Below are 13,840 nucleotides of genomic sequence, written 5' to 3' on the forward strand. Positions count from 1 at the left end.
CATAGAAAATGGATGAATGTTAAACATTGTGCATCAATTGAAATGACTTTGCATACTGATTTGTGAGAACACGTCCAAACCATGATTTATTTGACGTGCATGGAAATAATGACTGAGGCTTAACCACCACAATTGCAACATAGCTTAGGAAACGCAGTGTAAATCCCATTACATCCCAGCTCAGATTAAATGAAGAAGACCTGCCACTTTGAGGTTATTTCTTGCTTCTCTCTGTCTGCAAGGAATGTTTCTTAAAGTATTGGCTGAATGCACTGACGCTGCCTCTGAGTTTCATCTAGAGGGAGATTATTTAATAGGTGGACTATTTGATCTTCATCCTGTCAGAACGCATCGTCGTAAACTCCGACCAGAAGCCATCGACTGCTCCAGGTGAGTCCTGGGACATATCTCAGTGAAGGTTTGCACCAAACTTTTTGATTCTTTGAAATCTTAGCCAGATTTCCAAATGTTGCATCGAATGCATGAAGTTATCACTAAGGCAATATTAGAGGTAAACTTCTTACTCCTATATCTCGACTCAAACTCTCATGTCTTTTTCATCCTCAGTCAACCCTTCAGTCTCAAAAATTATCGAAGGTTTCAGCTGATGAGATTCACTGTGGAGGAAATCAACAACTCTACCAACCTTCTTCCAAATGTTTCTCTTGGCTATGAAATATTTGACCACTTGGGCTGAAGAACCTCAGAGTGTGTCGTCAGTGATAGCGGTGATAGGACCCTACACTAGTACTCAGGCCCTAACTGTAGCCCCTCTCTTCATGGCAGATCTCATTCCCATGGTGAGTTTTCTTCAGACCACATGATTAAAATCCGACTTGACTGTCACTGAAAATCACCACTTTCTCTGTTGGTTTTTGAACAGGTCAGCTATGCATCTTCCACTTCGGTTTTCTCCCAGAAAGTAAAATACAGCTCTTTTCTAAGGGTAGTACATCCCAATTCAGACATCATAGAGGTGATTGTAAACATTTTACAACACTTCAACTGGCGCTGGGTGGCTTTCCTAAACAGTGATAATAATTACGGCGTGGACGGCCTGGAGCTGTTCATGAACAGGATTAAGGAAACTGAGATATGCATGGGATACTCCAAAGCCCTCCATGAAAATACAGATTTTTCATTACTATTCAAACACATAAATGCATATAGGATCTCTGTGATTATTGTTTTTGCAGCCAGCTTATTTGCTGAAACTCTCCTAGACTCAGCCATACGACTGAATGTCACAAACAAGGTTTGGATAGCAACAGACTCATGGTCCTTAAACAAAGAACTCCCCAGAACTGAAGGAATCAAACACATTGAGACTGTAATCGGGGTGTTTCAGCCAGTCGTGCCAATACCAGGTTTTATTGAGTTCATGGATTCTAACAGACAACGTCTTTGTGGAGAAGCAGGACAACAGAGGTTTTGCAATCAGGTCTACAACAAAAGGGAACTGGATGATGAAGATATCCATGCTGCAGATCCTTCATACTCTTTTTTTGTGTATTCTGCCATATATGCCCTACATAACACCCTACAGTGTGGCGCTGGCAGGTGTAACGACAATATGACAGTGTACCCATACATGGTGAGTACACAAGAATTTCAAAATGTACTTAATCTGATTCATATGTAGTTGAGTTAGACTAAGAAATGGAACAAAGAAACATTTTGATAATGGAACATAACAGACATCTGTTTCATGAACATGAAATGTGATATGAAATGCTAATTAATTCTGAAATTGTTGTGTACCGACATCACACATTAGGTACTGGCTGAGCTGAAGAAGTCAAACTTCACTCTTTTAAACCAGAACATTCACTTTGATGAGAAAGGAGACCCCAGGTTTGGATCCTACTCTATAGTCTTTTGGAACCACAGTGGTGAAGCTCAGGAGGTCGGTTTTTATCATTTTTACCCATCAGCCAAGTTCTTCATTAATGACAGTGAAATTCAGTGGCACACTAGTGGGGAGGTGAGTAATTCTTTACCCTTTTCTTGTACAATTTATAATAAATATGTCATAAGCAGGATGCTATTTGACTAAAAGCATGCCAGGGATATACAACTGCTGATAAATTATTCTGATTGCAGTGGAATTAAATCTTTCTCCCTTTACATACGGATTCAAATTACTTCACCAGCTGATTCAATATCATACACCAGACCAGGGGTCGGCAAATAAATCGGCGGATATATGTGGGAGATCGGGGTTTTAAGAACCATGAGTGTGAGTGGTGTGGTTTTCAATGTCATTTAGTTGTGTAATCCATGATTATTTAGCATTAAGTGAATAATTTCCGCTCTCTGTGGCTGTGAGAATGAAGCATCGTTCCATCACACGTCTGCTGATTGGGGAGTGACAATCGTAACTCTCAACAAGTCCGCAATATTAAAATATTTTATCTGCCGTAAACACTCCCGTTATTGTTCACATATGCCACTTTGTGCACACTGGTTGTTTTGTTGACTGGATTTATTGAAACATCGGCGCTCCACAACACCGGTCCTCTGATGAGGTGCAGTTGCTCTTCTCAGTATCAGGAGGAGATCCAGCAGGAGATGGACGCTGCAGTCCGGATTGAGAACGTTTTCCGCTGTGTCACAGACAAAGGAACCTCACGGCTTCAGACAGCCACAGAGCTGTAGCTGCTATGAGCTGCGGCCGCAAGGTCTATATTCTTTGCGCCACTATTGTTGCGTAATGATGTTACATCCCTGCGTCGTTCACAACCCCGTTTACATTTTACCGCACTCTCTGTAGTGGGACCGCGCAACACAGTTGGGTCTGGGTGCGCTTTGCCTTACAGTCCCGTCCTGGCCCTTCTCGCTTAGGGATGTACTGCAGTGGGACCGAGGCTCAAGGAGCCATGGCAGAGGGACGAAAGATCTGCATGCGGTTTGCCGACCCCTGCACCAGACTGTCCTGGGAAGTCTCAGTAAACCAGTTCTGTCAGCTGTGAAAGTCAAACATTATCAGGCTGCATGATTTGACTCAATTTAGGTCATAATTAGTTTTTGTGCTTCCAAATTATGATTAATATTACTATTTGTGTTCTGCATTCAATGAAAACCTTCACATCTTTTTCTTCTATTTTATTTATTTTACCATTCACTTGTCTTCAGTAAGTGTCTATCACATTCGGATTTTAAAATCTGTTTCAATAAAAACTAATTTGTAACGCCTTTTATGAAGACATCCATGCAGAAATTGTATGAAAAGAAGCCATGGTGTCTTAAGATGGCATCATGTCTGGCATGATGTTGTTTTATCAAAATGTAGTTTTAGTTCAAATTGAAAAAGGATCTCATGATATATGCCTCTATATCCACCCATCCCGGGGCATCTTTTGCTTCACTTCCATTGTCTTGATGGTCTTTCACAGATTCCAGTTTCCTTGTGTTCGCAGGAATGCAATGTTGGATTTGCAAAAACGCAAGATGGGATCCACAAATGCTGCTTCACTTGTGAAATCTGTCCAAATGCCACTTATATCAACATCACAGGTAGATTGGCACACATAGAACATGGAGAACTGAAATAAAATTCTGATTTCCAGACTTTATGTCTTGAATTAATACTGTATATTTTTCTTTGGGTTTTTACAAGGTTATTTAGTGTCTCATCCGAAAGCTCAAAATAGAAAGTTTATTCAGTAAACCATGATAGTGTGAAGGCTAAGACACATTTATTTTTCTACAGTTATTGCATGTTTAGTTTTGTTGCTCTTAAATAGGTAAAAATTGTCACTTTTCTCTGAAACTAATGATGTAATTCTCCTCACTTAGTTGTTCTGAATTTCTCTTCCCAGAAAGTATTTCTCAGTAATGAAAGGACAACATATAAAATATCTTGGTTGTTGTCCGTTAAATTTCAAATCTAACTTCACTGACAGTGTCTCTCTGTGTTGTGAAACAGAGGATCCCTACACTTGTGTCTCCTGCACTGAGGCTGAATGGTCCACAGAGGGAAGCACGTCATGCAACCTGCCGGTGGTGGAGTTCGTAGCGTTCACAGACGCTGGAGCTGTAGTCATCATGGTTGCTGCCTGGGCCTTGGCGGGACTCAGTCTGGCCGTGTCTGTTCTCTTTGGCATCAACTACAACACACCTGTGGTCAGATCTGCTGGAGGACCCATGTGCTTCCTCATTTTAATCTGTCTCATGCTTTCTAGTGTCAGTGTGTACTTTTATTTTGGTCAGCCAACAGTAGCTTCCTGTATCTTGAGGTTTTTACCATTTCTGTTGTTCTACACTGTCTGTCTGGCCTGTTTTGTTGTTCGCTCTTTTCAGATTGTTTGTATTTTTAAGATAGCAGCCAAGCTGCCCAAGCTTTACAGCTGGTGGATGAAATATCACGGACAGTGGCTGGTCATCACTGTGGCTTTTGCAATTCAGGCACTCTTACTTCTTATTGGATACTCTATTGATCCTCCCAAACCCTTCAATGAAACGTTTTGGTACAGAGACAAAATAGTTCTTGGTTGTGACATTAATTTGAAAGCAGCATCCAGTTGTGTGATTTTCCTTTCATCCCTGTGTTGTCTTTGCTTCATTTTCTCCTACATGGGAAAGGACCTCCCAAAGAACTACAATGAGGCCAAATCAATCACCTTCTGCCTGCTCCTGCTCATCTTCACATGGATCATCTTTGCCACTGAATACATGCTTTATCATGGGAAGTACATCCAGACTCTGAATGCTTTGGCAGTCCTCTCCAGTCTCTACTCTTTCCTTCTGTGGTACTTCCTCCCAAAATGTGTGATTATTATTTTTCAACCACAGAGAAATACACAGCAGTACTTCCAAGGTGTCATTCAGAGTTACACCAAAACAATCAGCCAGTAGCTGCCAGCAGTAAATATCTTTGTGAATTTTAAAATAAGTGGTTTTGAATAGTTCCCATGAGCTCTTTTGTCTTTCATGACCAAATCTGTGCTCTTTCATGTAAGTCTATGATTGTTTTAAATGCAAACTGAGTTGACAAGAAATACTTTGTAATCACATACATGAACACAACAGTACTTCCAAGGTCTTGTTCAGAACTAAACCACGACTATCATAAGAAGCTGCCAACACTAAAGGTGTTTTACTGTATGCAGACGATATTTGTTCTTTATTCATTTATGTCACTCTGATTGTATTTCATCAATATTTTCTCAGAAAATGTGATGTGGGATTAATAATTGCAATAAAATGGTGAAAATCAGTCTCCTGAAACATGTGATATAACTTCCGAGGAACACTTTATGAAACTCCTGACCTGAGGGAGGCTTGATGAGATGAGATTAGATGAGATTAGATGAGATTCGATGAGATGAGACGAGATTAGATGAGATGTGTCATATGTGTGCTCACACTTTGTGATATGTGTCATATAATACAATTCCTGGTGCTGCTCCCTTTTGCAATCTAAAGGGAATCTTAATTTTAAGATTGAAATAAATATAGAGTGGCTAGATATACACATAAAGCATGTTCAATCTAAATGATCCAGTAGCATCTTAGCCTACATTTTCTGATTGATCAATTATCCATAAGGCAGGCTCACATGATCATACTCATCCACTATGTCAGCCAAAACTTCCAGATCTGGTAGAATTTAACAAAGTACAGCAAACCAAAAAACACATTTCTACCAGAAAACCCAAAAAAATTATTTAATGATAGAGACTGAGAAGGGGGGTTATAATTGTTGACGCTAAATTGCCCCTTGGTGTGAATGTGAGTGGTTGTCTGTCTATATGTGTTGTCCTTGTGACAGACTGGTGACCTATCCAGGGTGTACCCTGCCCTCCAGCGCCCTGCAACCCTGCAGCGGGAAAGAAGAAAAGAAGATGGATGGATGGATGGATGGATGGATGGATGGATGGATGGATGGATGGATGTTTTAGAACAAACTCTATATGGAAATGAAGCAAATTCCAAGAATGACGCTGTTTAATTTAAGAGAAGGCACAAACTCATGCTATACAAATTATGTAAATGATTATTTATAATCATAATAATAATATAAGTGTGTGTGTGTAAGAAGGAGCTGGAGACATTTTGTATTAGCAGGTTTACCTGCTGTGATACAAAAATGGCTATTTTGGCTCTTTGCAACATCCAACATGTCACTGATGACAATTGGAGACATACAGTTTGCTGACAATGGGTCATTTTGTATTTCCTGTTTAAGAGTCATATTTGCCCATAAAGATGCAAGTGTGTGGTAATAAACCAGACCTGCTGAACCTCTCTGGAGACCATGTGTGGTCATACACCACAATGACCCTTCCTCCTCCTGTGGCACATTTATGACTAAATGTCACATATTTAAAGGTTAAGCAACTGTTGAGAGGTAAAGAGTAATTTCTCCAGCTTTTATCCATCACCCATACAGCCGTCATGGCTGTGACTCAGTTGTTATTCAGTTTGTTCGACTAATATGTTTTGGGGGCAACCAAAACAAAAAGAAGAAAAGAAAAACTAAAACATTAAAAGTGATCAGCTTCCATGTCAAAACAGCAAAACAAGCCATTCAACCTCAAACATACCCTGAACTCTGTGTGGCTACATCTCATCGCCACCCACAGAGGGACTGCAAATCATCCTCTTTCAAATGATGTGTGGGCTAAAGTCACTTCATGCAGAGCTCATTTGAAAGAGGATGTTGCATTTACGCGTAAACCAAAAACGCCTGGTTGAATTAATTCACGTGTGTGTCTTTGGTGTGTGATCCTGAAACCTCAACATGCATCCTCAGACCAACTTCTTATGAGTGCCTGGTTAATGACTTCAAGATGTTTAGCACGCAATCCAAATGAGCAACTGTGCCTCCGTCATTTTAAATGGTAATATTCAAGTTAAAGTACACAAACGACTTAATCTATTAAAAAAACAAAATATATTTGACAGGATTTATTTTTTTTTTTTTTACTGCTGTGAGGCTTGGTGCCTGGATTAATCCCGGATTTGAGGCTGAGTTTAGGAGCCTTTCTGTTTGGAATTTGCATCTTTTCCCTTTGCATGCTTGTGTTTCCTCCCACTGTCCAAAGATGTGTTTGACATGAATTGCTGTTGCTAAATTACCCACCGGTGTAAATGGTCTGTGTCTGTGTTTTCCCTGTGATGTACTGTTGATCCGTTCACAGTCACACTGCCTTCACTGATACTCAGCTGGGGTCTGCACCAACTCACACTTTGACCCTGAGTTGAATCAAACACTAGAAAAGATAGAAGGCTGGATGGAAAATTGTATTAATCTAATCTTTTATTATCCTAAAGCCAATCAAAACATGTGATATATTTGAGTAAATATGAATTAAGGGTCATAGTTGAAGAGTTCATGTACTTTAATACTTTCCCAACTGAGCTGCAGCAGATCAGCACTGTCATGGCGCATGACAAGTTACCCCATGTTACTCTGGTGTTATTGTTCTCCTTGTGAATTTTATGAATGTCTCAGGCAAAGGGGGCAAACATAGACATGTCTTCTTTTGTCCTCTCATTGTCTGGGTCTATTGCTGGCCAGAACAAATATATGAATCCACAAACTGTAAGTCAGGGAAAACAATGTTCTCCACAGTTTTCCAGACTGCAGCGTTAGATGAAACATTGTTGACATAGAATAAATTTTACTTTCAGATGAAATGGTTTGTGGTGACATTGGTCCGAAAGTAATTTCCTGGAAGGCGGGGAAAGCATCTCCTTGGATGGTTTAGCACACTGATTTGTAAATTGTCCTCCAGCCATTTCTAATTATACATCATGCCCGCGTGGATGGAAATGATGAGGCTTTTCTGTCAGCAACATCATCTGTCATTAGAAGCAAACGTCTTTAGTTCTGACAAGAGATTGGTACAAACTAAACACTAAATAGATCATTTTCTTGCATTTCTATATTTACTGGCAACTTTGCAACAGGCCTAAGCCCGATGCAATGTTGCAGCCACAGAATTCCAGCTGGAGGGAGATTGTTTGGAAGGTGGATTTTTCTGACGTCCATCATGTCAATGGCCATTTTTATCTCCACAGTCCAGAAGTCACTGACTGCTCCGGGTGAGTAATGCAGCTCAGATGATATCTCATGAAGTGCCATTGAAAGCATTTAGTGGAACATGTGTTATTACATAATTGTCATTGGATCTGATGGATTTAATACACCTGTATGTGTTTGGCGTTTCAAGGATGAGTCTGTGGTTTACCAGACAATATTGTTTAGGAAAGACAGACGTAAAACTCATGCAGAACAGAGGCTGTGGAGTCACTCAGTGATCGATGATGATGATGATGATGATGATGATGATGATGATGATGATGATGATGATGATGATGATGATGATGATGATGATGATGATGATGATGATAACAATGATACTCTGTTTCATCCTTCTGCAGTAAATCTTTTCCTGAATTATTTGATTTTTCAGTTAATGAGATATGCTAAGGAAGAGATCAACAACTCAACTAGCCTGCAGCTAAATGTCTAGAAATATTCAAACACTGCTCGGATACACAAGATTTCCCAGATATTTTCAAACACATGTCAGTCAGAGGCTTGATTGAACCTTTGGCTGAACCTTATGTCCTTTGACGGCCACTGAAGTCCTCGCTGTTGCGCCACTGTTCATGATGGATCTCATCCCCCTGGTAAATGAACTGATGTTGCATTTAACAGTTTAACAGACAAACGTATGTTTGTATTTGGTATTTTTAATCCAAATGGTTTGTTAATTGCTTCTTGAACAGATCCGTTATGGAAGTATGAGTACCAATTTTTCACAGAAAAGTAAATATCCCTCTTTTCTTCATACTATTCCTCCCAAAAAAGACAGTTGAAGCAACTGTTAACACGTTGCGAGGGTTCAACAGATGCCTGGAAGCTTTCCTAAACAGTGATAATGATTGGAACTGTTCATTAAGACATTTGAGAATACCAACATCTGCCTGGCCTATACTAATGGTTTAACTGACAATACAAATTACTACCAGATATCCGAACAGATCGAGGAACAGAAAGTTAATGCACTTATTGCTTTAGCTCTAAAAGTCACTCAATTCATCTTATTATCACAGACAAGGGGTGGATAGCTCAGGTGATCACCTGACCTTTGTATCTCCTCATCAGGTTCTAACAGACATACAAAAGTCCAATTTCATTCTTTTAAATCAGAGAACTCAGTTTGTTGAGAGTGGTAACGCCAGGATTGCAGTCTTCTCTACTGTCTTCTGGAAAAACAGTGGCGATGCACACAAAGTTGGCCATTACATGTTCCACCGCTTAGTCCACTTCCTCATCAAAAGCAGTGAAATTCAGTGGCACACAGAGGATGAAGTAAGTACTTCATTATGTGTCAGCGAGGGGGACAGAAAGAGAGGGATAAGACTTGTTCTTTTGTTTTGCTTATATGTTGTTTTCTTTGTACAGGTGCCAACTTCACTCTGCTCCCATGAATACCCTTGAGGAGATGCTGCCTAATCTTTCCCAAATAAAGTAATATCAACATCACAGGTCAATCCTTCAACAATAATAATTATTACTTTCTATTATTATGTTTTAATTGAGCCTGTGGAAAAAAACAATCCCTCAGAAATGGAAAGACATTTTAGTGAAGGAATATGTGTTGGGCTTGAATTGCACATTGGTACAGATCTCACCATTTCTTTTGTTCTGTGTTGTCTGGCTTGTTTTGTTTTGCACTGACTTGAAATGTCAATTAAGATGTGTGTTTTTGTTTTCTGTTATTTAATCTGCTGATGCCTCATGATGCATGGCTGAAGTATAATGATATGCCAGGGAAAAGACACAGATTTGATTATATGTTATAATCAGTCAACTTGACATTATGACAAACTCTGAAACTCCAGTAAAAGAACATCTTTGGTTAGACTCATAATCAGATCATAAAGTAGATCAATGGTATCACACGTCTTTAGCTTATTCTCTTTGGGGTTCTCTCTCCAAAATTTAGTTTGATCCCACTTTTGACACCAATAGTGAACTGAGGAGTCATTCTAGGAATTGACATGAACACACTTCTTACACCACAGAATCTGTACAACTCCAAGAAGCTGATTTTATTGCAAATAAAACATGAAAATATAGCTGCGTGCTCAGATCTTTAATATGCACATGTAAGGCGATTATTTATCCCTCATCTTGAATAATTCAATTGTCTCACTGATTGATGTCCGATCACTTCCTCCCATGAACAACAAGCGGTTCCGCTCTGACACCAGGTGTTTACATGAATTCAAATTGGGGCGTCAGCGGCCTCACATTCATCACTTCATTCAGTCTGTTGAGTCACAGCCAGTGTTCCTCTTTTACATGACAGTGTGGTGCAGTGTGAAATTGTGCAGGGATGAATTGTGAGAGGAGGTGGTTTTCAGCACAAACCAAACTCACGGCTGAGTTGCTTTGCTTGGGTTTGTTTGTGACCTTCTAAATTACATCTAATACACGGTGAGTGATCAATTAGTTTGTGAGACCATTATATTTTGTAAGTGTAGCTCATCATTAGTCTCATCATGATTAAATCTCACCCAGGGGATTTTCCAAGTGGGGAGAGGATAAGCCCCCCTCGTGGAGCTGCAACCACATCTTGTCCCCCCAGGCACTCCAAACTCCAAAACCATGCATACTTTGTTACACTTCAATTTGTAATGCTTGCAGTCCAGGAATAAGTCAAATGTATTACAAGCTGAAACTTTCAGCAAATGTTAAGAAAACTGTTCGAAGTAACATACTAAAAGTCCCCAAGAATCCCCCTTAGGGCTTTTGAGAAATTCAAGAGGGCATCTGAGATGGCCGCCGATTTGAGATTTTCTCATCTTTCTGGCTGAAATCATCATGGAATTAGAAATAATGGGTCACCACATTGGTTTTTAATTCCAAAGAATCAATTACTATGAATATTTATAAGTGCAGTGAACTTATTGCATATTTACTCTTATATAGTAGGGATGGTATGCACAATGTTGATACCATTACTAGTATTTCTTGACATGGCTGACATTCAACACACATCACAGTTCATGATAATTTGAAGATCAATAATTCAATATATGTAAATGTAATGTATACAATAAAATAATATTAACCCCTCATTAGTTAGTTGTCATCTATTAATCACATTTGACAGAAAATATATTTCTGATGATATTGTTGAACAGTAATGTTGTGATTTCAACTTTACCTAAGTAAAGTTCTCATTAATTACCATTCCACAGAGAGTAATGAAGAAATTTCAAAAACATAAGAGGGCCACTCAACATAAGAAGATTGCAGAAATCAAAGCAGGAGGAATTTCCTCAAAGGAGAACTAAAGACTCAAACACGTGAAGTCCTGGGTTTAGAAGAAATTCACATATATGTGGTCAATAGATTCATTCATTCATTCATTTTCTTCCGCTTATCCATTTCCGGGTCACGGGGGTGACAGTCTGAGTACTGTCACCCAGATCACATCGCACCATTTAAGAACCTTCCTGCAGGTGGTGAGCCCACGGGAAGGTGGCGCCCGGCGAGGGACACAAACCCACTACCCTGAGATTGTGAGTCTCATGCTCTACCAACTGAGCTAGCCGGGGGACACTGGTCAATAGATATGAAATGTTGTCTGACCTTTCAGAGCTAGAGATGGAGTCGCGCATAATTCGTAAGGACATATGCTTCAAGGATTTTGTGCAAGTTGGACTTAAAGGAAGGACAACTCTAGCAACTGCGAGCATTGAGGGGACCGGACGGTCTTCATATACTTTTGCAGATACAGGAGCCACTGGCACTTCACAATGTCTGTAGAGAAGCCTACACCTGGGAATCATCCATCAGATCTGAAAAGAGAAAGTCGGAGGAATCAGCAGGAGATAAGGAAGTTGAACCACCCACCCTGCGGTCCAGAACTCCTTTGTTTGACATCACTGCACACTGCACAGTGCTGCTTACGAGCAGCAGACTTGAAAATAAACGCAGGAAATTAGCAAGCAGTGTAGAGACAATAGAGTTCAAAAATAATGTCCGGAAAAGGGCAAGAGAGAGGGATGGTGAGTGGGGAGAAGATGTTGCCAAAAGGAGGTCTGAGCAGCCAAAAGCTTGGGGATGGACATTGGAGGACATACTGACTCCAGTTGACACTGACCGTCCCATTGCTCCAGACACTCAACATGATCTATTGTGGCTGCAGAGCAGATGGCTGTGGAGGATTGTCATGTGGCTGCAGGAAGATGGGGTGCACACTCTGCTCTGTGTAAAACCTGCAACAATGCAGCAGCAATGCAGACCTGGCTGGATGCTGGTCGGAGAAATTGAAAAATCAACTCCTATTTCTCGAGGAAACGTGGATGAGGATGATGACTGGGGTCTCATTCAGAAATGATTGATTGATTGCTTGATCAATCTCTTAACTGAATAAGAGCAAGGGACAAAGTGTCATGTTGTAAATATGATTGACAAGTTTTAACATTTGGAATTGTTTTATTCTTACTTCACTCTTAAGATTTTTAAAGTATTACTACAGATATGGTGAAAGTTGCTTATGTCGGGTGATTTCAATTTGGAAACTATGCTCCCATTGTTTTCATAGTCTATGTTTACATGCATAAGGACTTTCTTTAAGCTTAAAAATATTGTTAAAGCTGATTTCCCTGTCCCAAAAAACATATATTTTGACCAATTATTTGCTTTTTTGTGATGTTTTAAACCAGAAATATGAGGAAAATCGCAAATCAGCGGCCATCTTGGACGCCCTTTTGAATTTCTCAAAAGCCCCAAGGAGGATTCTTGGAGAATTTTAGAATGACATTTTTTTCTGAACATTTGCTGAAAGATTCAGCTTGTTATAAATTTGTTCTGGGTCTAAACCTATTACTCCTGGACTAATGGGTCAAAGCCGGATTTTGGCAATGCTTTCAGTTTGAAGTATCTGGTGGTAAGTCTTCATACTTTTTAAAGCTCATTATTTTCCTGTAAATTTACAATAAATTTTGTTCTAGAATTGTATGTTTTCAATAAATAGTTATATTTCTTTCCTCCTCTAATTTGTCTTTCACATGATTTCTTAAATGTTACACTGACTGATTCGTGTCAGGAAACGATATTCCAATGACCACTGAATCCCCCATGAAGACTTTATTGTGTCAAAAGGTTGTGTTTTTTTCAGCAGATTTTGTTCAGCAAGATATTGTATGTGATATGATAATGGATTAAAACACATTTAACCGATTAACTGTGTTACGACGTCTCTTGTCAAAGACACTCTTTTTAAACTGAGTACTATTTGCAGGCATAAAAAGCTCTGATGGTGAAGATGATTAACAGACTTTTGGATCTGTTGCGGTTTGTTAGGCATCAGCAGTTGACATGACTTTGCATACTGATTTGTGAAAACGCCATGAACCCAAGATTTATTGCAGCTCATGAACCCACTTGCATGGAAATAATGACTGAGGCTTAACCGTCACAACTGTGACACGACTTAGAAAAGGCAGTGTAAATCCCATTACATCCCAGCTCAGATTAAATGAAGAAGACCTGCCACAATGAGGTTATTTCTTGCTTCTCTCTGTCTGCTAGGAATGTTTCTTAAAGTATTGGCTGAATGCACTGACGCTGCCTCTGAGTTTCATCTAGAGGGAGATTATTTAATAGGTGGACTATTTGATCTTCATCCTGTCAGAACCGATCGTCATAAACTCCGACCAGAAGCCATCGACTGCTCCAGGTGAGTCCTGGGACATATCTCAGTGAAGGTTTGCACCAAACTTTTTGATTCACTGAAATCTTAGCCAGATTTCCAAATGTTGCATCGAATGCATGAAGTTATCACTAAGGCAATATTAGAGGTAA

At 39.7% G+C, this 13,840-nt stretch overlaps 1 protein-coding gene across 1 annotated transcript in view; it reads left to right on the forward strand.

Moving 5' to 3' along the window:
- Positions 1-13,840, forward strand: part of LOC308113627 (taste receptor type 1 member 1-like) — a gene marked incomplete at both ends in the record, with an annotated part of 38,811 nt that overhangs the window by 21,359 nt on the left and 3,612 nt on the right. The gene's annotated exons all lie outside the window — the stretch shown is intronic.

Source organism: Lipophrys pholis, assembly GCF_963383615.2.
Source record: "Lipophrys pholis genome assembly, chromosome: 8".
NCBI classification, from domain to species: domain Eukaryota; kingdom Metazoa; phylum Chordata; class Actinopteri; order Blenniiformes; family Blenniidae; genus Lipophrys; species Lipophrys pholis.